Below are 15,633 nucleotides of genomic sequence, written 5' to 3'. Positions count from 1 at the left end.
CGCCGTTCCATTCGTTTTTTCTCTGTTTTCTAACAACTGCAAAATACAAATAGCAGAACAGACTACTACTTTATCGACTACAACCATACCACGTTGAATGCACCCGATCTCGTTCGATCTCGGAAGTTAAGCAATGTCGGGCTCGGTTAGTACTTGCATGGGTGACCGGCTGGGATATCGAGCGTCGTAGTCTTTTCGTCGCCGTTTCATTCGATTTTGCTCTGTTTTCCAACAACTGCGAAATACAAATAGCCGAATAGACTACTACTTTATCGCCTACAACCATACCACGTTGAATGCACCCGATCTCGTTCGATCTCGGAAGTTAAGCAATGTCGGGCTCGGTTAGTACTTGCATGGGTGACCGGCTGGGAATACCGAGTGTCGTAGGCTTTTCGTCGCCGTTTCATTCGATTTTGCTCTGTTTTCCAACAACTGCGAAATACAAATAGCCGAATAGACTACTACTTTATCGCCTACAACCATACCACGTTGAATGCACCCGATCTCGTTCGATCTCGGAAGTTAAGCAATGTCGGGCTCGGTTAGTACTTGCATGTGTGACCGGCTGGGAATACCGAGTGTCGTGGGCTTTTTATCGCCGTTTCATTCGATTTTGCTCTGTTTTCCAACAACTGCGAAATACAAATAGCCGAATAGACTACTACTTTATCGCCTACAACCATACCACGTTGAATGCACCCGATCTCGTTCGATCTCGGAAGTTAAGCAATGTCGGGCTCGGTTAGTACTTGCATGGGTGACCGGCTGGGAATACCGAGTGTCGCAGGCTTCTCGTCGCCGTTTCATTCGATTTTGCTCTGTTTTCCAACAACTGCGAAATACAAATAGCCGAATAGACTACTACTTTATCGCCTACAACCATACCACGTTGAATGCACTCGATCTCGGAAGTTAAGCAATGTCGGGCTCGGTTAGTACTTACATGGGTGAACGGCTGGGAATACCGAGTGTCGTAGGCTTTTTGTCGCCGTTTCATTCGATTTTGCTCTGTTTTCCAACAACTGCGAAATACAAATAGCCGAATAGACTACTACTTTATCGCCTACAACCATACCACGTTGAATGCACCCGATCTCGTTCGATCTCGGAAGTTAAGCAATGTCGGGCTCGGTTAGTACTTGCATGGGTGACCGGCTGGGAATACCGAGTGTCGTAGGCTTTACGTCGCCGTTTCATTCGATTTTGCTCTGTTTTCCAACAACTGCGAAATACAAATAGCCGAATAGACTACTACTTTATCGCCTACAACCATACCACGTTGAATGCACCCGATCTCGTTCGATCTCGGAAGTTAAGCAATGTCGGACTCGGTTAGTACTTGCATGGGTGACCGGCTGGGAATACCGAGTGTCGTAGGCTTTTCGTCGCCGTTTCATTCGATTTTGCTCTGTTTTCCAACAACTGCGAAATACAAATAGCCGAATAGACTACTACTTTATCGCCTACAACCATACCACGTTGAATGCACCCGATCTCGTTCGATCTCGGAAGTTAAGCAATGTCGGGCTCGGTTAGTACTTGCATGGGTGACCGGCTGGGAATACCGAGTGTCGTAGGCTTTTCGTCGCCGTTTCATTCGATTTTGCTCTGTTTTCTAACAATTGCGAAATACAAATAGCCGAATAGACTACTACTTTATCGCCTACAACCATACCACGTTGAATGCACCCGATCTTGTTCGATCTCGGAAGTTAAGCAATGTCGGGCTTGGTTAGTACTTGCATGGGTGACCGGCTGGGAATACCGAGTGTCGTAGGCTTTTCGTCGCCGTTTCATTCGATTTTGCTCTGTTTTCTAACAACTGGGAAATACAAATAGCCGAATAGACTACTACTTTATCGCCTACAACCATACCACGGTGAATGCACCCGATCTCGTTCGATCTCGGAAGTTAAGCAATGTCGTGCTCGGTTAGTACTTGCATGGGTGACCGGCTGGGAATACCGAGTGTCGTAGGCTTTTTTTTCGTCGCCGTTCCATTCGTTTTTGCTCTGTTTTCTAACAACTGCAAAATACAAATAGCCGAATAGACTACTACTTTATCGCCTACGACCATACCACGTTGAATGCACCCGATCTCGTTCGATCTCGGAAGTTAAGCAATGTCGGGCTCGGTTAGTACTTGCATGGGTGACCGGCTGGGAATACCGAGTGTCGTAGGCTTTTCGTCGCCGTTTCATTCGATTTTGCTCTGTTTTCCAACAACTGCGAAATACAAATAGCCGAATAGACTACTACTTTATCGCCTACAACCATACCACGTTGAATGCACTCGACCTCGGAAGTTAAGCAATGTCGGGCTCGGTTAGTACTTACATGGGTGAACGGCTGGGAATACCGAGTGTCGTAGGCTTTTTGTCGCCGTTTCATTCGATTTTGCTCTGTTTTCCAACAACTGCGAAATACAAATAGCCGAATAGACTACTACTTTATCGCCTACAACCATACCACGTTGAATGCACCCGATCTCGTTCGATCTCGGAAGTTAAGCAATGTCGGGCTCGGTTAGTACTTGCATGGGTGACCGGCTGGGAATACCGAGTGTCGTAGGCTTTACGTCGCCGTTTCATTCGATTTTGCTCTGTTTTCCAACAACTGCGAAATACAAATAGCCGAATAGACTACTACTTTATCGCCTACAACCATACCACGTTGAATGCACCCGATCTCGTTCGATCTCGGAAGTTAAGCAATGTCGGACTCGGTTAGTACTTGCATGGGTGACCGGCTGGGAATACCGAGTGTCGTAGGCTTTTCGTCGCCGTTTCATTCGATTTTGCTCTGTTTTCCAACAACTGCGAAATACAAATAGCCGAATAGACTACTACTTTATCGCCTACAACCATACCACGTTGAATGCACCCGATCTCGTTCGATCTCGGAAGTTAAGCAATGTCGGGCTCGGTTAGTACTTGCATGGGTGACCGGCTGGGAATACCGAGTGTCGTAGGCTTTTCGTCGCCGTTTCATTCGATTTTGCTCTGTTTTCTAACAATTGCGAAATACAAATAGCCGAATAGACTACTACTTTATCGCCTACAACCATACCACGTTGAATGCACCCGATCTTGTTCGATCTCGGAAGTTAAGCAATGTCGGGCTTGGTTAGTACTTGCATGGGTGACCGGCTGGGAATACCGAGTGTCGTAGGCTTTTCGTCGCCGTTTCATTCGATTTTGCTCTGTTTTCTAACAACTGGGAAATACAAATAGCCGAATAGACTACTACTTTATCGCCTACAACCATACCACGGTGAATGCACCCGATCTCGTTCGATCTCGGAAGTTAAGCAATGTCGTGCTCGGTTAGTACTTGCATGGGTGACCGGCTGGGAATACCGAGTGTCGTAGGCTTTTTTTTCGTCGCCGTTCCATTCGTTTTTGCTCTGTTTTCTAACAACTGCAAAATACAAATAGCCGAATAGACTACTACTTTATCGCCTACGACCATACCACGTTGAATGCACCCGATCTCGTTCGATCTCGGAAGTTAAGCAATGTCGGGCTCGGTTAGTACTTGCATGGGTGACCGGCTGGGAATACCGAGTGTCGTAGGCTTTTCGTCGCCGTTTCATTCGATTTTGCTCTGTTTTCCAACAACTGCGAAATACAAATAGCCGAATAGACTACTACTTTATCGCCTACAACCATACCACGTTGAATGCACTCGATCTCGGAAGTTAAGCAATGTCGGTCTCGGTTAGTACTTGCATGGGTGACCGGCTGGGAATACCGAGTGTCGTAGGCTTTTTGTCGCCGTTTCATTCGATTTTGCTCTGTTTTCCAACAACTGCGAAATACAAATAGCCGAATAGACTACTACTTTATCGCCTACAACCATACCACGTTGAATGCACCCGTTATCGTTCGATCTCGGAAGTTAAGCAATGTCAGGCTCGGTTAGTACTTGCATGGGTGACCGGCTGGGAATACCGAGTGTCGTAGGCTTTTCGTCGCCGTTTCATTCGATTTTGCTCTGTTTTCCAACAACTGCGAAATACAAATAGCCGAATAGACTACTACTTTATCGCCTACAACCATACCACGTTGAATGCACCCGATCTCGTTCGATCTCGGAAGTTAAGCAATGTCGGGCTCGGTTAGTACTTGCATGGGTGACCGGCTGGGAATACCGAGTGTCGTAGGCTTTTCGTCGCCGTTTCATTCGATTTTGCTCTGTTTTCCAACAACTGCGAAATACAAATAGCCGAATAGACTACTACTTTATCGCCTACAACCATACCACGTTGAATGCACCTGATCTCGTTCGATCTCGGAAGTTAAGCAATGTCGGGCTCGATTAGTACTTGCATGGGTGACCGGCTGGGAATACCGAGTGTCGTAGGATTTTCGTCGCCGTTTCATTCGATTTTGCTCTGTTTTCCAACAACTGCGAAATACAAATAGCCGAATAGACTACTACTTTATCGCATACAACCGTACCACGTTGAATGCACCCGATCTCGTTCGATCTCGGAAGTTAAGCAATGTCGGGCTCGGTTAGTACTTGCATGGGTGACCGGCTGGGAATACCGAGTGTCGTAGGCTTTTCGTCGCCGTTTCATTCGATTTTGCTCTGTTTTCCAACAACTGCGAAATACAAATAGCCGAATAGACTACTACTTTATCGCCTACAACCATACCACGTTCAATGCACCCGATCTCGTTCGATCTCGGAAGTTAAGCAATGTCGGGCTCGGTTAGTACTTGCATGGGTGACCGGCTGGGAATACCGAGTGTCGTAGGCTTTTCGTCGCCGTTTCGTTCGATTTTGCTCTGCTTTCCAACAACTGCGAAATACAAATAGCCGAATAGACTACTACTTTATCGCCTACAACCATACCACGTTGAATGCACCCGATCTCGTTCGATCTCGGAAGTTAAGCAATGTCGGGCTCGGTTAGTACTTGCATGGGTGACCGGCTGGGAATACCGAGTGTCGTAGGATTTTCGTCGCCGTTTCATTCGATTTTGCTCTGTTTTCCAACAACTGCGAAATACAAATAGCCGAATAGACTACTACTTTATCGCCTACAACCATACCACGTTGAATGCACCCGTTATCGTTCGATCTCGGAAGTTAAGCAATGTCAGGCTCGGTTAGTACTTGCATGGGTGACCGGCTGGGAATACCGAGTGTCGTAGGCTTTTCGTCGCCGTTTCATTCGATTTTGCTCTGTTTTCCAACAACTGCGAAATACAAATAGCCGAATAGACTACTACTTTATCGCCTACAACCATACCACGTTGAATGCACCCGATCTCGTTCGATCTCGGAAGTTAAGCAATGTCGGGCTCGGTTAATACTTGCATGGGTGACCGGCTGGGAATACCAAGTGTCGTAGGCTTTTCGTCGCCGTTTCATTCGATTTTGCTCTGTTTTCCAACAACTGCGAAATACAAATAGCCGAATAGACTACTACTTTATCGCCTACAACCATACCACGTTGAATGCACCCGATCTCGTTCGATCTCGGAAGTTAAGCAATGTCGGGCTCGGTTAGTACTTGCATGGGTGACCGGCTGGGAATACCGAGTGTCGTAGGCTTTTCGTCGCCGTTTCATTCGATTTTGCTCTGTTTTCTAACAATTGCGAAATACAAATAGCCGAATAGACTACTACTTTATCGCCTACAACCATACCACGTTGAATGCACCCGATCTTGTTCGATCTCGGAAGTTAAGCAATGTCGGGCTTGGTTAGTACTTGCATGGGTGACCGGCTGGGAATACCGAGTGTCGTAGGCTTTTCGTCGCCGTTTCATTCGATTTTGCTCTGTTTTCTAACAACTGGGAAATACAAATAGCCGAATAGACTACTACTTTATCGCCTACAACCATACCACGGTGAATGCACCCGATCTCGTTCGATCTCGGAAGTTAAGCAATGTCGTGCTCGGTTAGTACTTGCATGGGTGACCGGCTGGGAATACCGAGTGTCGTAGGCTTTTTTTTCGTCGCCGTTTCATTCGTTTTTGCTCTGTTTTCTAACAACTGCGAAATACAAATAGCCGAATAGACAACTACTTTATCGCCTACAACCATACCACATTGAATGCACCCGATCTCGTCGATCTCTGAAGTTAAGCAATGTCGGGTTCGGTTAGTACTTGCATGGGTGACCGGCTGGGAATACCGAGTGTCGTAGGCTTTTCGTCGCCGTTTCATTCGATTTTGCTCTGTTTTCCAACAACTGCGAAATACAAATAGCCGAATAGACTACTACTTTATCGCCTACAACCATACCACGTTGAATGCACTCGATCTCGGAAGTTAAGCAATGTCGGTCTCGGTTAGTACTTGCATGGGTGACCGGCTGGGAATACCGAGTGTCGTAGGCTTTTTGTCGCCGTTTCATTCGATTTTGCTCTGTTTTCCAACAACTGCGAAATACAAATAGCCGAATAGACTACTACTTTATCGCCTACAACCATACCACGTTGAATGCACCCGTTATCGTTCGATCTCGGAAGTTAAGCAATGTCAGGCTCGGTTAGTACTTGCATGGGTGACCGGCTGGGAATACCGAGTGTCGTAGGCTTTTCGTCGCCGTTTCATTCGATTTTGCTCTGTTTTCCAACAACTGCGAAATACAAATAGCCGAATAGACTACTACTTTATCGCCTACAACCATACCACGTTGAATGCACCCGATCTCGTTCGATCTCGGAAGTTAAGCAATGTCGGGCTCGGTTAGTACTTGCATGGGTGACCGGCTGGGAATACCGAGTGTCGTAGGCTTTTCGTCGCCGTTTCATTCGATTTTGCTCTGTTTTCCAACAACTGCGAAATACAAATAGCCGAATAGACTACTACTTTATCGCCTACAACCATACCACGTTGAATGCACCCGATCTCGTTCGATCTCGGAAGTTAAGCAATGTCGGGCTCGGTTAGTACTTGCATGGGTGACCGGCTGGGAATACCGAGTGTCGTAGGATTTTCGTCGCCGTTTCATTCGATTTTGCTCTGTTTTCCAACAACTGCGAAATACAAATAGCCGAATAGACTACTACTTTATCGCCTACAACCGTACTACGTTGAATGCACCCGATCTCGTTCGATCTCGGAAGTTAAGCAATGTCGGGCTCGGTTAGTACTTGCATGGGTGACCGGCTTGGAATACCGAGTGTCGTAGGCTTTTCGTCGCCGTTTCATTCGATTTTGCTCTGTTTTCCAACAACTGCGAAATACAAATAGCCGAATAGACTACTACTTTATCGCCTACAACCATACCACGTTCAATGCACCCGATCTCGTTCGATCTCGGAAGTTAAGCAATGTCGGGCTCGGTTAGTACTTGCATGGGTGACCGGCTGGGAATACCGAGTGTCGTAGGCTTTTCGTCGCCGTTTCGTTCGATTTTGCTCTGCTTTCCAACAACTGCGAAATACAAATAGCCGAATAGACTACTACTTTATCGCCTACAACCATACCACGTTGAATACACCCGATCTCGTCGATCTCTGAAGTTAAGCAATGTCGGGTTCGGTTAGTACTTGCATGGGTGACCGGCTGGGAATACCGAGTGTCGTAAGCTTTTCGTCGTCGTTTCATTCGATTTTGCTGTGTTTTCTAACAACTGCGAAATACAAATAGCCGAATAGACTACTACTTCATCGCCTACAACCATACCACGTTGAATGCTCCCGATCTTGTTCGATCTCGGAAGTTAAGCAATGTCGGTCTCGGTTAGTACTTGCATGGGTGACCGGCTGGGAATACCGAGTGTCGTAGGCTTTTTGTCGCCGTTTCATTCGATTTTGCTCTGTTTTCCAACAACTGCGAAATACAAATAGCCGAATAGACTACTACTTTATCGCCTACAACCATACCACGTTGAATGCACCCGTTATCGTTCGATCTCGGAAGTTAAGCAATGTCAGGCTCGGTTAGTACTTGCATGGGTGACCGGCTGTCAATACCGAGTGTCGTAGGCTTTTCGTCACCGTTTCATTCGATTTTGCTCTGTTTTCCAACAACTGCGAAATACAAATAGCCGAATAGACTACTACTTTATCGCCTACAACCATACCACGTTGAATGCACCCGATCTCGTTCGATCTCGGAAGTTAAGCAATGTCGGGCTCGGTTAGTACTTGCATGGGTGACCGGCTGGGAATACCGAGTGTCGTAGGCTTTTCGTCGCCGTTTCATTCGATTTTGCTCTGTTTTCCAACAACTGCGAAATACAAATAGCCGAATAGACTACTACTTTATCGCCTACAACCATACCACGTTGAATGCACCCGATCTCGTTCGATCTCGGAAGTTAAGCAATGTCGGGCTCGGTTAGTACTTGCATGGATGACCGGCTGGGAATACCGAGTGTCGTAGGATTTTCGTCGCCGTTTCATTCGATTTTGCTCTGTTTTCCAACAACTGCGAAATACAAATAGCCGAATAGACTACTACTTTATCGCCTACAACCGTACCACGTTGAATGCACCCGATCTCGTTCGATCTCGGAAGTTAAGCAATGTCGGGCTCGGTTAGTACTTGCATGGGTGACCGGCTGGGAATACCGAGTGTCGTAGGCTTTTCGTCGCCGTTTCATTCGATTTTGCTCTGTTTTCCAACAACTGCGAAATACAAATAGCCGAATAGACTACTACTTTATCGCCTACAACCATACCACGTTCAATGCACCCGATCTCGTTCGATCTCGGAAGTTAAGCAATGTCGGGCTCGGTTAGTACTTGCATGGGTGACCGGCTGGGAATACCGAGTGTCGTAGGCTTTTCGTCGCCGTTTCGTTCGATTTTGCTCTGCTTTCCAACAACTGCGAAATACAAATAGCCGAATAGACTACTACTTTATCGCCTACAACCATACCACGTTGAATACACCCGATCTCGTCGATCTCTGAAGTTAAGCAATGTCGGGTTCGGTTAGTACTTGCATGGGTGACCGGCTGGGAATACCGAGTGTCGTAAGCTTTTCGTCGTCGTTTCATTCGATTTTGCTGTGTTTTCTAACAACTGCGAAATACAAATAGCCGAATGGACTACTACTTCATCGCCTACAACCATACCACGTTGAATGCTCCCGATCTTGTTCGATCTCGGAAGTTAAGCAATGTCGGGCTTGGTTAGTACTTGCATGGGTGACCGGCTGGGAATACCGAGTGTCGTAGGCTTTTCGTCGCCGTTTCATTCGATTTTGCTCTGTTTTCTAACAACTGCGAAATACAAATAGCCGAATAGACTACTACTTTATCGCCTACAACCATACCACGTTGAATGCACCCGTTATCGTTCGATCTCGGAAGTTAAGCAATGTCGGGCTCGGTTAGTACTTGCATGGGTGACCGGCTGGGAATACCGAGTGTCGTAGGCTTTTCGTCGCCGTTTCATTCGTTTTTGCTCTGTTTTCCAACAACTGCGAAATACAAATAGCCGAATAGACTACTACTTCATCGCCTACAATCATACTACGTTGAATGCACCCGATCTCGTTCGATCTCGGAAGTTAAGCAATGTCGGGCTCGGTTAGTACTTGCATGGATGACCTGCTGGGAATACCGAGTGTCGTAGGCTTTTCGTCGCCGTTTCATTCGATTTTGCTCTGTTTTCCAACAACTGCGAAATACAAATAGCCGAATAGACTACTACTTTATCGCTTACAACCATACCACGTTGAATGCACTCGATCTCGGAAGTTAAGCAATGTCGGGCTCGGTTAGTACTTGCATGGGTGACCGGCTGGGAATACCGAGTGTCGTAGGCTTTTTGTCGCCGTTTCATTCGATTTTGCTCTGTTTTCCAACAACTGCGAAATACAAATAGCCGAATAGACTACTACTTTATCGCCTACAACCATACCACGTTGAATGCACCCGTTATCGTTCGATCTCGGAAGTTAAGCAATGTCAGGCTCGGTTAGTACTTGCATGGGTGACCGGCTGGGAATACCGAGTGTCGTAGGCTTTTCGTCGCCGTTTCATTCGATTTTGCTCTGTTTTCCAACAACTGCGAAATACAAATAGCCGAATAGACTACTACTTTATCGCCTACAACCATACCACGTTGAATGCACCCGATCTCGTTCGATCTCGGAAGTTAAGCAATGTCGGGCTCGGTTAGTACTTGCATGGGTGACCGGCTGGGAATACCGAGTGTCGTAGGCTTTTCGTCGCAGTTTCATTCGATTTTGCTCTGTTTTCCAACAACTGCGAAATACAAATAGCCGAATAGACTACTACTTTATCGCCTACAACCATACCACGTCGAATGCACCCGATCTCGTTCGATCTCGGAAGTTAAGCAATGTCGGGCTCGGTTAGTACTTGCATGGGTGACCGGCTGGGAATACCGAGTGTCGTAGGCTTTTCGTCGCCGCTTCATTCGATTTTGCTCTGTTTTCCAACAACTGCAAAATACAAATAGCCGAATAGACTACTACTTTATCGCTTACAACCATACCACGTTGAATGCACCCGATCTCGTTCGATCTCGGAAGTTAAGCAATGTCGGGCTCGGTTAGTCCTTGCATGGGTGACCGGCTTGGAATACCGAGTGTCGTAGACTTTTCGTCGCCGTTTCATTCGATTTTGCTCTGTTTTCCAACAACTGCGAAATACAAATAGCCGAATAGACTACTACTTTATTGCCTACAACCATACCACGTTGAATGCACCCGATCTCGTTCGATCTCGGAAGTTAAGCAATGTCGGGCTCGGTTAGTACTTGCATGGGTGACCGGCTGGGAATACCGAGTGTCGTAGGCGTTTTTTTTCGTCGCCGTTCCATTCGTTTTTTCTCTGTTTTCTAACAACTGCAAAATACAAATAGCAGAACAGACTACTACTTTATCGACTACAACCATACCACGTTGAATGCACCCGATCTCGTTCGATCTCGGAAGTTAAGCAATGTCGGGCTCGGTTAGTACTTGCATGGGTGACCGGCTGGGAATACCGAGTGTCGTAGGCTTTTCGTCGCCGCTTCATTCGATTTTGCTCTGTTTTCCAACAACTGCAAAATACAAATAGCCGAATAGACTACTACTTTATCGCCTACAACCATACCACGTTGAATGCACCCGATCTCGTTCGATCTCGGAAGTTAAGCAATGTCGGGCTCGGTTAGTACTTGCATGGGTGACCGGCTGGGAATACCGAGTGTCGTAGGCTTTTCGTCGCCGTTTCATTCGATTTTGCTCTGTTTTCCAACAACTGCGAAATACAAATAGCCGAATAGACTACTACTTTATCGCCTACAACCATACCACGTTGAATGCACCCGATCTCGTTCGATCTCGGAAGTTAAGCAATGTCGGGCTCGGTTAGTACTTGCATGGGTGACCGGCTGGGAATACCGAGTATCGTAGGCTTTTCGTCGCCGTTTCATTCGATTTTGCTCTGTTTTCCAACAACTGCGAAATACAAATAGCCGAATAGACTACTACTTTATCGCCTACAACCATACCACGTTGAATGCACCCGATCTCGTTCGATCTCGGAAGTTAAGCAATGTCGGGCTCGGTTAGTACTTGCATGGGTGACAGGCTGGGAATACCGAGTGTCGTAGGCTTTTTGTCGCCGTTTCATTCGATTTTGCTCTGTTTTCCAACAACTGCGAAATACAAATAGCCGAATAGACTACTACTTTATCGCCTACAACCATACCACGTTGAATGCACCCGATCTCGTTCGATCTCGGAAGTTAAGCAATGTCGGGCTCGGTTAGTACTTGCATGGGTGACCGGCTGGGAATACCGAGTGTCGTAGGCTTTTCGTCGCCGTTTCATTCGATTTTGCTCTGTTTTCCAACAACTGCGAAATACAAATAGCCGAATAGACTACTACTTTATCGCCTACAACCATACCACGTTGAATGCACCCGGTCTCGTTCGATCTCGGAAGTTAAGCAATGTCGGGCTCGGTTAGTACTTGCATGGGTGACCGGCTGGGAATACCGAGTGTCGTAGGCTTTTTGTCGCCGTTTCACTCGATTTTGCTCTGTTTTCCAACAACTGCGAAATACAAATAGCCGAATACACTACTACTTTATCGCCTACAACCATACTACGTTGAATGCACCCGTTATCGTTCGATCTCGGAAGTTAAGCAATGTCGGGCTCGATTAGTACTTGCATGGGTGACCGGCTGGGAATACCGAATGTCGTAGGCTTTTCGTCGCCGTTTCATTCGATTTTGCTCTGTTTTCCAACAACTGCGAAATACAAATAGCCGAATAGACTACTACTTTATTGCCTACAACCATACCACGTTGAATGCACCCGATCTCGTTCGATCTCGGAAGTTAAGCAATGTCGGGCTCGGTTAGTACTTGCATGGGTGACCGGCTGGGAATACCGAGTGTCGTAGGCTTTTTTTTCGTCGCCGTTCCATTCGTTTTTTCTCTGTTTTCTAACAACTGCAAAATACAAATAGCAGAACAGACTACTACTTTATCGACTACAACCATACCACGTTGAATGCACCCGATCTCGTTCGATCTCGGAAGTTAAGCAATGTCGGGCTCGGTTAGTACTTGCATGGGTGACCGGCTGGGAACACCGAGTGTCGTAGGCTTTTCGTCGCCGCTTCATTCGATTTTGCTCTGTTTTCCAACAACTGCAAAATACAAATAGCCGAATAGACTACTACTTTATCGCCTACAACCATACCACGTTGAATGCACCCGATCTCGTTCGATCTCGGAAGTTAAGCAATGTCGGGCTCGGTTAGTACTTGCATGGGTGACCGGCTGGGAATACCGAGTGTCGTAGGCTTTTCGTCGCCGTTTCATTCGATTTTGCTCTGTTTTCCAACAACTGCGAAATACAAATAGCCGAATAGACTACTACTTTATCGCCTACAACCATACCACGTTGAATGCACCCGATCTCGTTCGATCTCGGAAGTTAAGCAATGTCGGGCTCGGTTAGTACTTGCATGGGTGACCGGCTGGGAATACCGAGTATCGTAGGCTTTTCGTCGCCGTTTCATTCGATTTTGCTCTGTTTTCCAACAACTGAGAAATACAAATAGCCGAATAGACTACTACTTTATCGCCTACAACCATACCACGTTGAATGCACCCGATCTCGTTCGATCTCGGAAGTTAAGCAATGTCGGGCTCGGTTAGTACTTGCATGGGTGACAGGCTGGGAATACCGAGTGTCGTAGGCTTTTTGTCGCCGTTTCATTCGATTTTGCTCTGTTTTCCAACAACTGCGAAATACAAATAGCCGAATAGACTACTACTTTATCGCCTACAACCATACCACGTTGAATGCACCCGATCTCGTTCGATCTCGGAAGTTAAGCAATGTCGGGCTCGGTTAGTACTTGCATGGGTGACCGGCTGGGAATACCGAGTGTCGTAGGCTTTTCGTCGCCGTTTCATTCGATTTTGCTCTGTTTTCCAACAACTGCGAAATACAAATAGCCGAATAGACTACTACTTTATCGCCTACAACCATACCACGTTGAATGCACCCGGTCTCGTTCGATCTCTGAAGTTAAGCAATGTCGGGCTCGGTTAGTACTTGCATGGGTGACCGGCTGGGAATACCGAGTGTCGTAGGCTTTTTGTCGCCGTTTCACTCGATTTTGCTCTGTTTTCCAACAACTGCGAAATACAAATAGCCGAATACACTACTACTTTATCGCCTACAACCATACTACGTTGAATGCACCCGTTATCGTTCGATCTCGGAAGTTAAGCAATGTCGGGCTCGGTTAGTACTTGCATGGGTGACCGGCTGGGAATACCGAATGTCGTAGGCTTTTCGTCGCCGTTTCATTCGATTTTGCTCTGTTTTCCAACAACTGCGAAATACAAATAGCCGAATAGATAACTACTTTATCGCCTACAACCATACCACGTTGAATGCACCCGATCTCGTTCGATCTCGGAAGTTAAGCAATGTCGGGCTCGGTTAGTACTTGCATGGGTGACCTGCTGGGAATACCGAGTGTCGTAGGCTTTTCGTCGCCGTTTCATTCGATTTTGCTCTGTTTTTCAACAACTGCGAAATACAAATAGCCGAATAGACTACTACTTTATCGCCTACAACCATACCACGTTGAATGCACTCGATCTCGGAAGTTAAGCAATGTCGGGCTCGGTTAGTACTTGCATGGGTGACCGGCTGGGAATACCGAGTGTCGTAGGCTTTTTGTCGCCGTTTCATTCGATTTTGCTCTGTTTTCCAACAACTGCAAAATACAAATAGCCGAATAGACTACTACTTCATCGCCTACAACCATACCACGTTGAATGCACCCGTTATCGTTCGATCTCGGAAGTTAAGCAATGTCAGGCTCGGTTAGTACTTGCATGGGTGACCGGCTGGGAATACCGAGTGTCGTAGGCTTTTCGTCGCCGTTTCATTCGATTTTGCTCTGTTTTCCAACAACTGCGAAATAGAAATAGCCGAATAGACTACTACTTTATCGCCTACAACCATACCACGTTGAATGCACCCGATCTCGTTCGATCTCGGAAGTTAAGCAATGTCGGGCTCGGTTAGTACTTGCATGGGTGACCGGCTGGGAATACCGAGTGTCGTAGGCTTTTCGTCTCCGTTTCATTCGATTTTGCTCTGTTTTCCAACAACTGCGAAATACAAATAGCCGAATAGACTACTACTTTATCGCCTACAACCATACCACGTCGAATGCACCCGATCTCGTTCGATCTCGGAAGTTAAGCAATGTCGGACTCGGTTAGTACTTGCATGGGTGACCGGCTGGGAATACCGAGTGTCGTAGGCTTTTCGTCGCCGCTTCATTCGATTTTGCTCTGTTTTCCAACAACTGCAAAATACAAATAGCCGAATAGACTACTACTTTATCGCCTACAACCATACCACGTTGAATGCACCCGATCTCGTTCGATCTCGGAAGTTAAGCAATGTCGGGCTCGGTTAGTACTTGCATGGGTGACCGGCTGGGAATACCGAGTGTCGTAGGCTTTTCGTCGCCGTTTCATTCGATTTTGCTCTGTTTTCCAACAACTGCGAAATACAAATAGCCGAATAGAATACTACTTTATTGCCTACAACCATACCACGTTGAATGCACCCGATCTCGTTCGATCTCGGAAGTTAAGCAATGTCGGGCTCGGTTAGTACTTGCATGGGTGACCGGCCGGGAATACCGAGTTTCGTAGGCTTTTTTTTCGTCGCCGTTCCATTCGTTTTTTCTCTGTTTTCTAACAACTGCAAAATACAAATAGCAGAACAGACTACTACTTTATCGACTACAACCATACCAAGTTGAATGCACCCTATCTCGTTCGATCTCGGAAGTTAAGAAATGTCGGGCTCGGTTAGTACTTGCATGGGTGACCGGCTGGGAATACCGAGTGTCGTAGGCTTTTCGTCGCCGCTTCATTCGATTTTGCTCTGTTTTCCAACAACTGCAAAATACAAATAGCCGAATAGACTACTACTTTATCGCCTACAACCATACCACGTTGAATGCACCCGATCTCGTTCGATCTCGGAAGTTAAGCAATGTCGGGCTCGGTTAGTACTTGCATGGGTGACCGGCTGGGAATACCGAGTGTCGTAGGGTTTTCGTCGCCGTTTCATTCGATTTTGCTCTGTTTTACAACAACTGCGAAATACAAATAGCCGAATAGACTACTACTTT

The 15,633-nt window shown here is 46.7% G+C and overlaps 53 non-coding genes and 25 pseudogenes across 53 annotated transcripts; all 78 read left to right on the top strand.

Moving 5' to 3' along the window:
- Positions 1–75: 75 nt before the first annotated feature.
- LOC144417795 (5S ribosomal RNA) lies at positions 76–193 on the top strand (annotated as a pseudogene).
- Positions 194–274: 81 nt separating this feature from the next.
- LOC144413659 (5S ribosomal RNA) lies at positions 275–393 on the top strand. Its single transcript, XR_013469550.1, has one exon. It is a non-coding gene; the product is annotated as a 5S ribosomal RNA (ribosomal RNA).
- An 81-nt stretch (positions 394–474) lies between these two features.
- Positions 475–593, top strand: LOC144417237 (5S ribosomal RNA). The gene has a single exon (XR_013473130.1). It is a non-coding gene; the product is annotated as a 5S ribosomal RNA (ribosomal RNA).
- Positions 594–674: 81 nt separating this feature from the next.
- On the top strand, positions 675–793 carry LOC144415777 (5S ribosomal RNA). The gene has a single exon (XR_013471670.1). It is a non-coding gene; the product is annotated as a 5S ribosomal RNA (ribosomal RNA).
- An 81-nt stretch (positions 794–874) lies between these two features.
- Positions 875–983, top strand: LOC144413030 (5S ribosomal RNA; annotated as a pseudogene).
- An 81-nt stretch (positions 984–1,064) lies between these two features.
- LOC144413658 (5S ribosomal RNA) lies at positions 1,065–1,183 on the top strand. Its single transcript, XR_013469549.1, has one exon. It is a non-coding gene; the product is annotated as a 5S ribosomal RNA (ribosomal RNA).
- An 81-nt stretch (positions 1,184–1,264) lies between these two features.
- LOC144414916 (5S ribosomal RNA) lies at positions 1,265–1,383 on the top strand. Its single transcript, XR_013470807.1, has one exon. It is a non-coding gene; the product is annotated as a 5S ribosomal RNA (ribosomal RNA).
- An 81-nt stretch (positions 1,384–1,464) lies between these two features.
- Positions 1,465–1,583, top strand: LOC144413657 (5S ribosomal RNA). Its single transcript, XR_013469548.1, has one exon. It is a non-coding gene; the product is annotated as a 5S ribosomal RNA (ribosomal RNA).
- An 81-nt stretch (positions 1,584–1,664) lies between these two features.
- LOC144415536 (5S ribosomal RNA) lies at positions 1,665–1,783 on the top strand. Its single transcript, XR_013471428.1, has one exon. It is a non-coding gene; the product is annotated as a 5S ribosomal RNA (ribosomal RNA).
- An 81-nt stretch (positions 1,784–1,864) lies between these two features.
- On the top strand, positions 1,865–1,983 carry LOC144417528 (5S ribosomal RNA; annotated as a pseudogene).
- An 85-nt stretch (positions 1,984–2,068) lies between these two features.
- On the top strand, positions 2,069–2,187 carry LOC144412473 (5S ribosomal RNA). Its single transcript, XR_013469078.1, has one exon. It is a non-coding gene; the product is annotated as a 5S ribosomal RNA (ribosomal RNA).
- An 81-nt stretch (positions 2,188–2,268) lies between these two features.
- LOC144413047 (5S ribosomal RNA) lies at positions 2,269–2,377 on the top strand (annotated as a pseudogene).
- Positions 2,378–2,458: 81 nt separating this feature from the next.
- On the top strand, positions 2,459–2,577 carry LOC144413656 (5S ribosomal RNA). Its single transcript, XR_013469547.1, has one exon. It is a non-coding gene; the product is annotated as a 5S ribosomal RNA (ribosomal RNA).
- An 81-nt stretch (positions 2,578–2,658) lies between these two features.
- Positions 2,659–2,777, top strand: LOC144414914 (5S ribosomal RNA). Its single transcript, XR_013470805.1, has one exon. It is a non-coding gene; the product is annotated as a 5S ribosomal RNA (ribosomal RNA).
- Positions 2,778–2,858: 81 nt separating this feature from the next.
- Positions 2,859–2,977, top strand: LOC144413655 (5S ribosomal RNA). The gene has a single exon (XR_013469546.1). It is a non-coding gene; the product is annotated as a 5S ribosomal RNA (ribosomal RNA).
- Positions 2,978–3,058: 81 nt separating this feature from the next.
- LOC144415535 (5S ribosomal RNA) lies at positions 3,059–3,177 on the top strand. The gene has a single exon (XR_013471427.1). It is a non-coding gene; the product is annotated as a 5S ribosomal RNA (ribosomal RNA).
- An 81-nt stretch (positions 3,178–3,258) lies between these two features.
- On the top strand, positions 3,259–3,377 carry LOC144417527 (5S ribosomal RNA; annotated as a pseudogene).
- Positions 3,378–3,462: 85 nt separating this feature from the next.
- On the top strand, positions 3,463–3,581 carry LOC144417866 (5S ribosomal RNA). Its single transcript, XR_013473394.1, has one exon. It is a non-coding gene; the product is annotated as a 5S ribosomal RNA (ribosomal RNA).
- An 81-nt stretch (positions 3,582–3,662) lies between these two features.
- LOC144412875 (5S ribosomal RNA) lies at positions 3,663–3,771 on the top strand (annotated as a pseudogene).
- An 81-nt stretch (positions 3,772–3,852) lies between these two features.
- Positions 3,853–3,971, top strand: LOC144412060 (5S ribosomal RNA; annotated as a pseudogene).
- An 81-nt stretch (positions 3,972–4,052) lies between these two features.
- Positions 4,053–4,171, top strand: LOC144413654 (5S ribosomal RNA). Its single transcript, XR_013469545.1, has one exon. It is a non-coding gene; the product is annotated as a 5S ribosomal RNA (ribosomal RNA).
- Positions 4,172–4,252: 81 nt separating this feature from the next.
- LOC144417003 (5S ribosomal RNA) lies at positions 4,253–4,371 on the top strand. The gene has a single exon (XR_013472895.1). It is a non-coding gene; the product is annotated as a 5S ribosomal RNA (ribosomal RNA).
- An 81-nt stretch (positions 4,372–4,452) lies between these two features.
- LOC144416858 (5S ribosomal RNA) lies at positions 4,453–4,571 on the top strand. Its single transcript, XR_013472751.1, has one exon. It is a non-coding gene; the product is annotated as a 5S ribosomal RNA (ribosomal RNA).
- An 81-nt stretch (positions 4,572–4,652) lies between these two features.
- Positions 4,653–4,771, top strand: LOC144415814 (5S ribosomal RNA). The gene has a single exon (XR_013471708.1). It is a non-coding gene; the product is annotated as a 5S ribosomal RNA (ribosomal RNA).
- Positions 4,772–4,852: 81 nt separating this feature from the next.
- LOC144415703 (5S ribosomal RNA) lies at positions 4,853–4,971 on the top strand. The gene has a single exon (XR_013471596.1). It is a non-coding gene; the product is annotated as a 5S ribosomal RNA (ribosomal RNA).
- Positions 4,972–5,052: 81 nt separating this feature from the next.
- LOC144412059 (5S ribosomal RNA) lies at positions 5,053–5,171 on the top strand (annotated as a pseudogene).
- Positions 5,172–5,252: 81 nt separating this feature from the next.
- Positions 5,253–5,371, top strand: LOC144415150 (5S ribosomal RNA). Its single transcript, XR_013471042.1, has one exon. It is a non-coding gene; the product is annotated as a 5S ribosomal RNA (ribosomal RNA).
- An 81-nt stretch (positions 5,372–5,452) lies between these two features.
- LOC144413653 (5S ribosomal RNA) lies at positions 5,453–5,571 on the top strand. Its single transcript, XR_013469544.1, has one exon. It is a non-coding gene; the product is annotated as a 5S ribosomal RNA (ribosomal RNA).
- Positions 5,572–5,652: 81 nt separating this feature from the next.
- LOC144415534 (5S ribosomal RNA) lies at positions 5,653–5,771 on the top strand. Its single transcript, XR_013471426.1, has one exon. It is a non-coding gene; the product is annotated as a 5S ribosomal RNA (ribosomal RNA).
- An 81-nt stretch (positions 5,772–5,852) lies between these two features.
- On the top strand, positions 5,853–5,971 carry LOC144417526 (5S ribosomal RNA; annotated as a pseudogene).
- Positions 5,972–6,056: 85 nt separating this feature from the next.
- LOC144418062 (5S ribosomal RNA) lies at positions 6,057–6,174 on the top strand (annotated as a pseudogene).
- Positions 6,175–6,255: 81 nt separating this feature from the next.
- On the top strand, positions 6,256–6,364 carry LOC144412874 (5S ribosomal RNA; annotated as a pseudogene).
- An 81-nt stretch (positions 6,365–6,445) lies between these two features.
- Positions 6,446–6,564, top strand: LOC144412058 (5S ribosomal RNA; annotated as a pseudogene).
- Positions 6,565–6,645: 81 nt separating this feature from the next.
- Positions 6,646–6,764, top strand: LOC144413652 (5S ribosomal RNA). The gene has a single exon (XR_013469543.1). It is a non-coding gene; the product is annotated as a 5S ribosomal RNA (ribosomal RNA).
- An 81-nt stretch (positions 6,765–6,845) lies between these two features.
- LOC144415702 (5S ribosomal RNA) lies at positions 6,846–6,964 on the top strand. Its single transcript, XR_013471595.1, has one exon. It is a non-coding gene; the product is annotated as a 5S ribosomal RNA (ribosomal RNA).
- Positions 6,965–7,045: 81 nt separating this feature from the next.
- On the top strand, positions 7,046–7,164 carry LOC144417405 (5S ribosomal RNA). Its single transcript, XR_013473298.1, has one exon. It is a non-coding gene; the product is annotated as a 5S ribosomal RNA (ribosomal RNA).
- Positions 7,165–7,245: 81 nt separating this feature from the next.
- LOC144415813 (5S ribosomal RNA) lies at positions 7,246–7,364 on the top strand. Its single transcript, XR_013471707.1, has one exon. It is a non-coding gene; the product is annotated as a 5S ribosomal RNA (ribosomal RNA).
- Positions 7,365–7,445: 81 nt separating this feature from the next.
- Positions 7,446–7,563, top strand: LOC144412281 (5S ribosomal RNA; annotated as a pseudogene).
- An 81-nt stretch (positions 7,564–7,644) lies between these two features.
- LOC144417626 (5S ribosomal RNA) lies at positions 7,645–7,763 on the top strand (annotated as a pseudogene).
- Positions 7,764–7,844: 81 nt separating this feature from the next.
- LOC144413009 (5S ribosomal RNA) lies at positions 7,845–7,963 on the top strand (annotated as a pseudogene).
- Positions 7,964–8,044: 81 nt separating this feature from the next.
- LOC144413651 (5S ribosomal RNA) lies at positions 8,045–8,163 on the top strand. Its single transcript, XR_013469542.1, has one exon. It is a non-coding gene; the product is annotated as a 5S ribosomal RNA (ribosomal RNA).
- An 81-nt stretch (positions 8,164–8,244) lies between these two features.
- Positions 8,245–8,363, top strand: LOC144416889 (5S ribosomal RNA). Its single transcript, XR_013472782.1, has one exon. It is a non-coding gene; the product is annotated as a 5S ribosomal RNA (ribosomal RNA).
- An 81-nt stretch (positions 8,364–8,444) lies between these two features.
- LOC144415176 (5S ribosomal RNA) lies at positions 8,445–8,563 on the top strand. The gene has a single exon (XR_013471068.1). It is a non-coding gene; the product is annotated as a 5S ribosomal RNA (ribosomal RNA).
- An 81-nt stretch (positions 8,564–8,644) lies between these two features.
- On the top strand, positions 8,645–8,763 carry LOC144415812 (5S ribosomal RNA). Its single transcript, XR_013471706.1, has one exon. It is a non-coding gene; the product is annotated as a 5S ribosomal RNA (ribosomal RNA).
- An 81-nt stretch (positions 8,764–8,844) lies between these two features.
- Positions 8,845–8,962, top strand: LOC144412280 (5S ribosomal RNA; annotated as a pseudogene).
- Positions 8,963–9,043: 81 nt separating this feature from the next.
- LOC144416417 (5S ribosomal RNA) lies at positions 9,044–9,162 on the top strand. Its single transcript, XR_013472310.1, has one exon. It is a non-coding gene; the product is annotated as a 5S ribosomal RNA (ribosomal RNA).
- An 81-nt stretch (positions 9,163–9,243) lies between these two features.
- On the top strand, positions 9,244–9,362 carry LOC144417865 (5S ribosomal RNA; annotated as a pseudogene).
- Positions 9,363–9,443: 81 nt separating this feature from the next.
- LOC144416737 (5S ribosomal RNA) lies at positions 9,444–9,562 on the top strand. The gene has a single exon (XR_013472630.1). It is a non-coding gene; the product is annotated as a 5S ribosomal RNA (ribosomal RNA).
- An 81-nt stretch (positions 9,563–9,643) lies between these two features.
- On the top strand, positions 9,644–9,752 carry LOC144412601 (5S ribosomal RNA; annotated as a pseudogene).
- Positions 9,753–9,833: 81 nt separating this feature from the next.
- On the top strand, positions 9,834–9,952 carry LOC144412057 (5S ribosomal RNA; annotated as a pseudogene).
- An 81-nt stretch (positions 9,953–10,033) lies between these two features.
- On the top strand, positions 10,034–10,152 carry LOC144413649 (5S ribosomal RNA). Its single transcript, XR_013469540.1, has one exon. It is a non-coding gene; the product is annotated as a 5S ribosomal RNA (ribosomal RNA).
- An 81-nt stretch (positions 10,153–10,233) lies between these two features.
- Positions 10,234–10,352, top strand: LOC144415466 (5S ribosomal RNA). The gene has a single exon (XR_013471358.1). It is a non-coding gene; the product is annotated as a 5S ribosomal RNA (ribosomal RNA).
- An 81-nt stretch (positions 10,353–10,433) lies between these two features.
- LOC144418085 (5S ribosomal RNA) lies at positions 10,434–10,552 on the top strand (annotated as a pseudogene).
- An 81-nt stretch (positions 10,553–10,633) lies between these two features.
- Positions 10,634–10,752, top strand: LOC144414639 (5S ribosomal RNA). Its single transcript, XR_013470528.1, has one exon. It is a non-coding gene; the product is annotated as a 5S ribosomal RNA (ribosomal RNA).
- Positions 10,753–10,838: 86 nt separating this feature from the next.
- LOC144415266 (5S ribosomal RNA) lies at positions 10,839–10,957 on the top strand. Its single transcript, XR_013471158.1, has one exon. It is a non-coding gene; the product is annotated as a 5S ribosomal RNA (ribosomal RNA).
- Positions 10,958–11,038: 81 nt separating this feature from the next.
- On the top strand, positions 11,039–11,157 carry LOC144413648 (5S ribosomal RNA). Its single transcript, XR_013469539.1, has one exon. It is a non-coding gene; the product is annotated as a 5S ribosomal RNA (ribosomal RNA).
- Positions 11,158–11,238: 81 nt separating this feature from the next.
- Positions 11,239–11,357, top strand: LOC144415073 (5S ribosomal RNA). Its single transcript, XR_013470965.1, has one exon. It is a non-coding gene; the product is annotated as a 5S ribosomal RNA (ribosomal RNA).
- An 81-nt stretch (positions 11,358–11,438) lies between these two features.
- Positions 11,439–11,557, top strand: LOC144416931 (5S ribosomal RNA). Its single transcript, XR_013472823.1, has one exon. It is a non-coding gene; the product is annotated as a 5S ribosomal RNA (ribosomal RNA).
- An 81-nt stretch (positions 11,558–11,638) lies between these two features.
- LOC144413647 (5S ribosomal RNA) lies at positions 11,639–11,757 on the top strand. The gene has a single exon (XR_013469538.1). It is a non-coding gene; the product is annotated as a 5S ribosomal RNA (ribosomal RNA).
- An 81-nt stretch (positions 11,758–11,838) lies between these two features.
- On the top strand, positions 11,839–11,957 carry LOC144415112 (5S ribosomal RNA). The gene has a single exon (XR_013471004.1). It is a non-coding gene; the product is annotated as a 5S ribosomal RNA (ribosomal RNA).
- Positions 11,958–12,038: 81 nt separating this feature from the next.
- LOC144412671 (5S ribosomal RNA) lies at positions 12,039–12,157 on the top strand (annotated as a pseudogene).
- An 81-nt stretch (positions 12,158–12,238) lies between these two features.
- LOC144413646 (5S ribosomal RNA) lies at positions 12,239–12,357 on the top strand. Its single transcript, XR_013469537.1, has one exon. It is a non-coding gene; the product is annotated as a 5S ribosomal RNA (ribosomal RNA).
- An 85-nt stretch (positions 12,358–12,442) lies between these two features.
- Positions 12,443–12,561, top strand: LOC144415721 (5S ribosomal RNA). Its single transcript, XR_013471614.1, has one exon. It is a non-coding gene; the product is annotated as a 5S ribosomal RNA (ribosomal RNA).
- An 81-nt stretch (positions 12,562–12,642) lies between these two features.
- Positions 12,643–12,761, top strand: LOC144413645 (5S ribosomal RNA). The gene has a single exon (XR_013469536.1). It is a non-coding gene; the product is annotated as a 5S ribosomal RNA (ribosomal RNA).
- An 81-nt stretch (positions 12,762–12,842) lies between these two features.
- On the top strand, positions 12,843–12,961 carry LOC144415072 (5S ribosomal RNA). Its single transcript, XR_013470964.1, has one exon. It is a non-coding gene; the product is annotated as a 5S ribosomal RNA (ribosomal RNA).
- An 81-nt stretch (positions 12,962–13,042) lies between these two features.
- On the top strand, positions 13,043–13,161 carry LOC144416930 (5S ribosomal RNA). Its single transcript, XR_013472822.1, has one exon. It is a non-coding gene; the product is annotated as a 5S ribosomal RNA (ribosomal RNA).
- An 81-nt stretch (positions 13,162–13,242) lies between these two features.
- On the top strand, positions 13,243–13,361 carry LOC144413644 (5S ribosomal RNA). Its single transcript, XR_013469535.1, has one exon. It is a non-coding gene; the product is annotated as a 5S ribosomal RNA (ribosomal RNA).
- An 81-nt stretch (positions 13,362–13,442) lies between these two features.
- Positions 13,443–13,561, top strand: LOC144417145 (5S ribosomal RNA). Its single transcript, XR_013473038.1, has one exon. It is a non-coding gene; the product is annotated as a 5S ribosomal RNA (ribosomal RNA).
- Positions 13,562–13,642: 81 nt separating this feature from the next.
- On the top strand, positions 13,643–13,761 carry LOC144412516 (5S ribosomal RNA; annotated as a pseudogene).
- Positions 13,762–13,842: 81 nt separating this feature from the next.
- On the top strand, positions 13,843–13,961 carry LOC144414601 (5S ribosomal RNA). Its single transcript, XR_013470490.1, has one exon. It is a non-coding gene; the product is annotated as a 5S ribosomal RNA (ribosomal RNA).
- Positions 13,962–14,042: 81 nt separating this feature from the next.
- LOC144412368 (5S ribosomal RNA) lies at positions 14,043–14,151 on the top strand (annotated as a pseudogene).
- An 81-nt stretch (positions 14,152–14,232) lies between these two features.
- On the top strand, positions 14,233–14,351 carry LOC144412056 (5S ribosomal RNA; annotated as a pseudogene).
- Positions 14,352–14,432: 81 nt separating this feature from the next.
- On the top strand, positions 14,433–14,551 carry LOC144413643 (5S ribosomal RNA). Its single transcript, XR_013469534.1, has one exon. It is a non-coding gene; the product is annotated as a 5S ribosomal RNA (ribosomal RNA).
- Positions 14,552–14,632: 81 nt separating this feature from the next.
- On the top strand, positions 14,633–14,751 carry LOC144416605 (5S ribosomal RNA). Its single transcript, XR_013472498.1, has one exon. It is a non-coding gene; the product is annotated as a 5S ribosomal RNA (ribosomal RNA).
- An 81-nt stretch (positions 14,752–14,832) lies between these two features.
- LOC144413642 (5S ribosomal RNA) lies at positions 14,833–14,951 on the top strand. The gene has a single exon (XR_013469533.1). It is a non-coding gene; the product is annotated as a 5S ribosomal RNA (ribosomal RNA).
- An 81-nt stretch (positions 14,952–15,032) lies between these two features.
- On the top strand, positions 15,033–15,151 carry LOC144416819 (5S ribosomal RNA). The gene has a single exon (XR_013472712.1). It is a non-coding gene; the product is annotated as a 5S ribosomal RNA (ribosomal RNA).
- Positions 15,152–15,236: 85 nt separating this feature from the next.
- Positions 15,237–15,355, top strand: LOC144412461 (5S ribosomal RNA; annotated as a pseudogene).
- Positions 15,356–15,436: 81 nt separating this feature from the next.
- On the top strand, positions 15,437–15,555 carry LOC144415800 (5S ribosomal RNA). The gene has a single exon (XR_013471694.1). It is a non-coding gene; the product is annotated as a 5S ribosomal RNA (ribosomal RNA).
- The last annotated feature ends 78 nt before the right edge of the window (positions 15,556–15,633 follow it).

Source organism: Styela clava, chromosome 15, assembly GCF_964204865.1.
Source record: "Styela clava chromosome 15, kaStyClav1.hap1.2, whole genome shotgun sequence".
In the NCBI taxonomy this organism is placed as follows: Eukaryota; Metazoa; Chordata; class Ascidiacea; order Stolidobranchia; family Styelidae; genus Styela; species Styela clava.
Note: the sequence above shows the minus strand (reverse complement) of the source record. Positions and strands in the feature narration are given on the sequence as shown.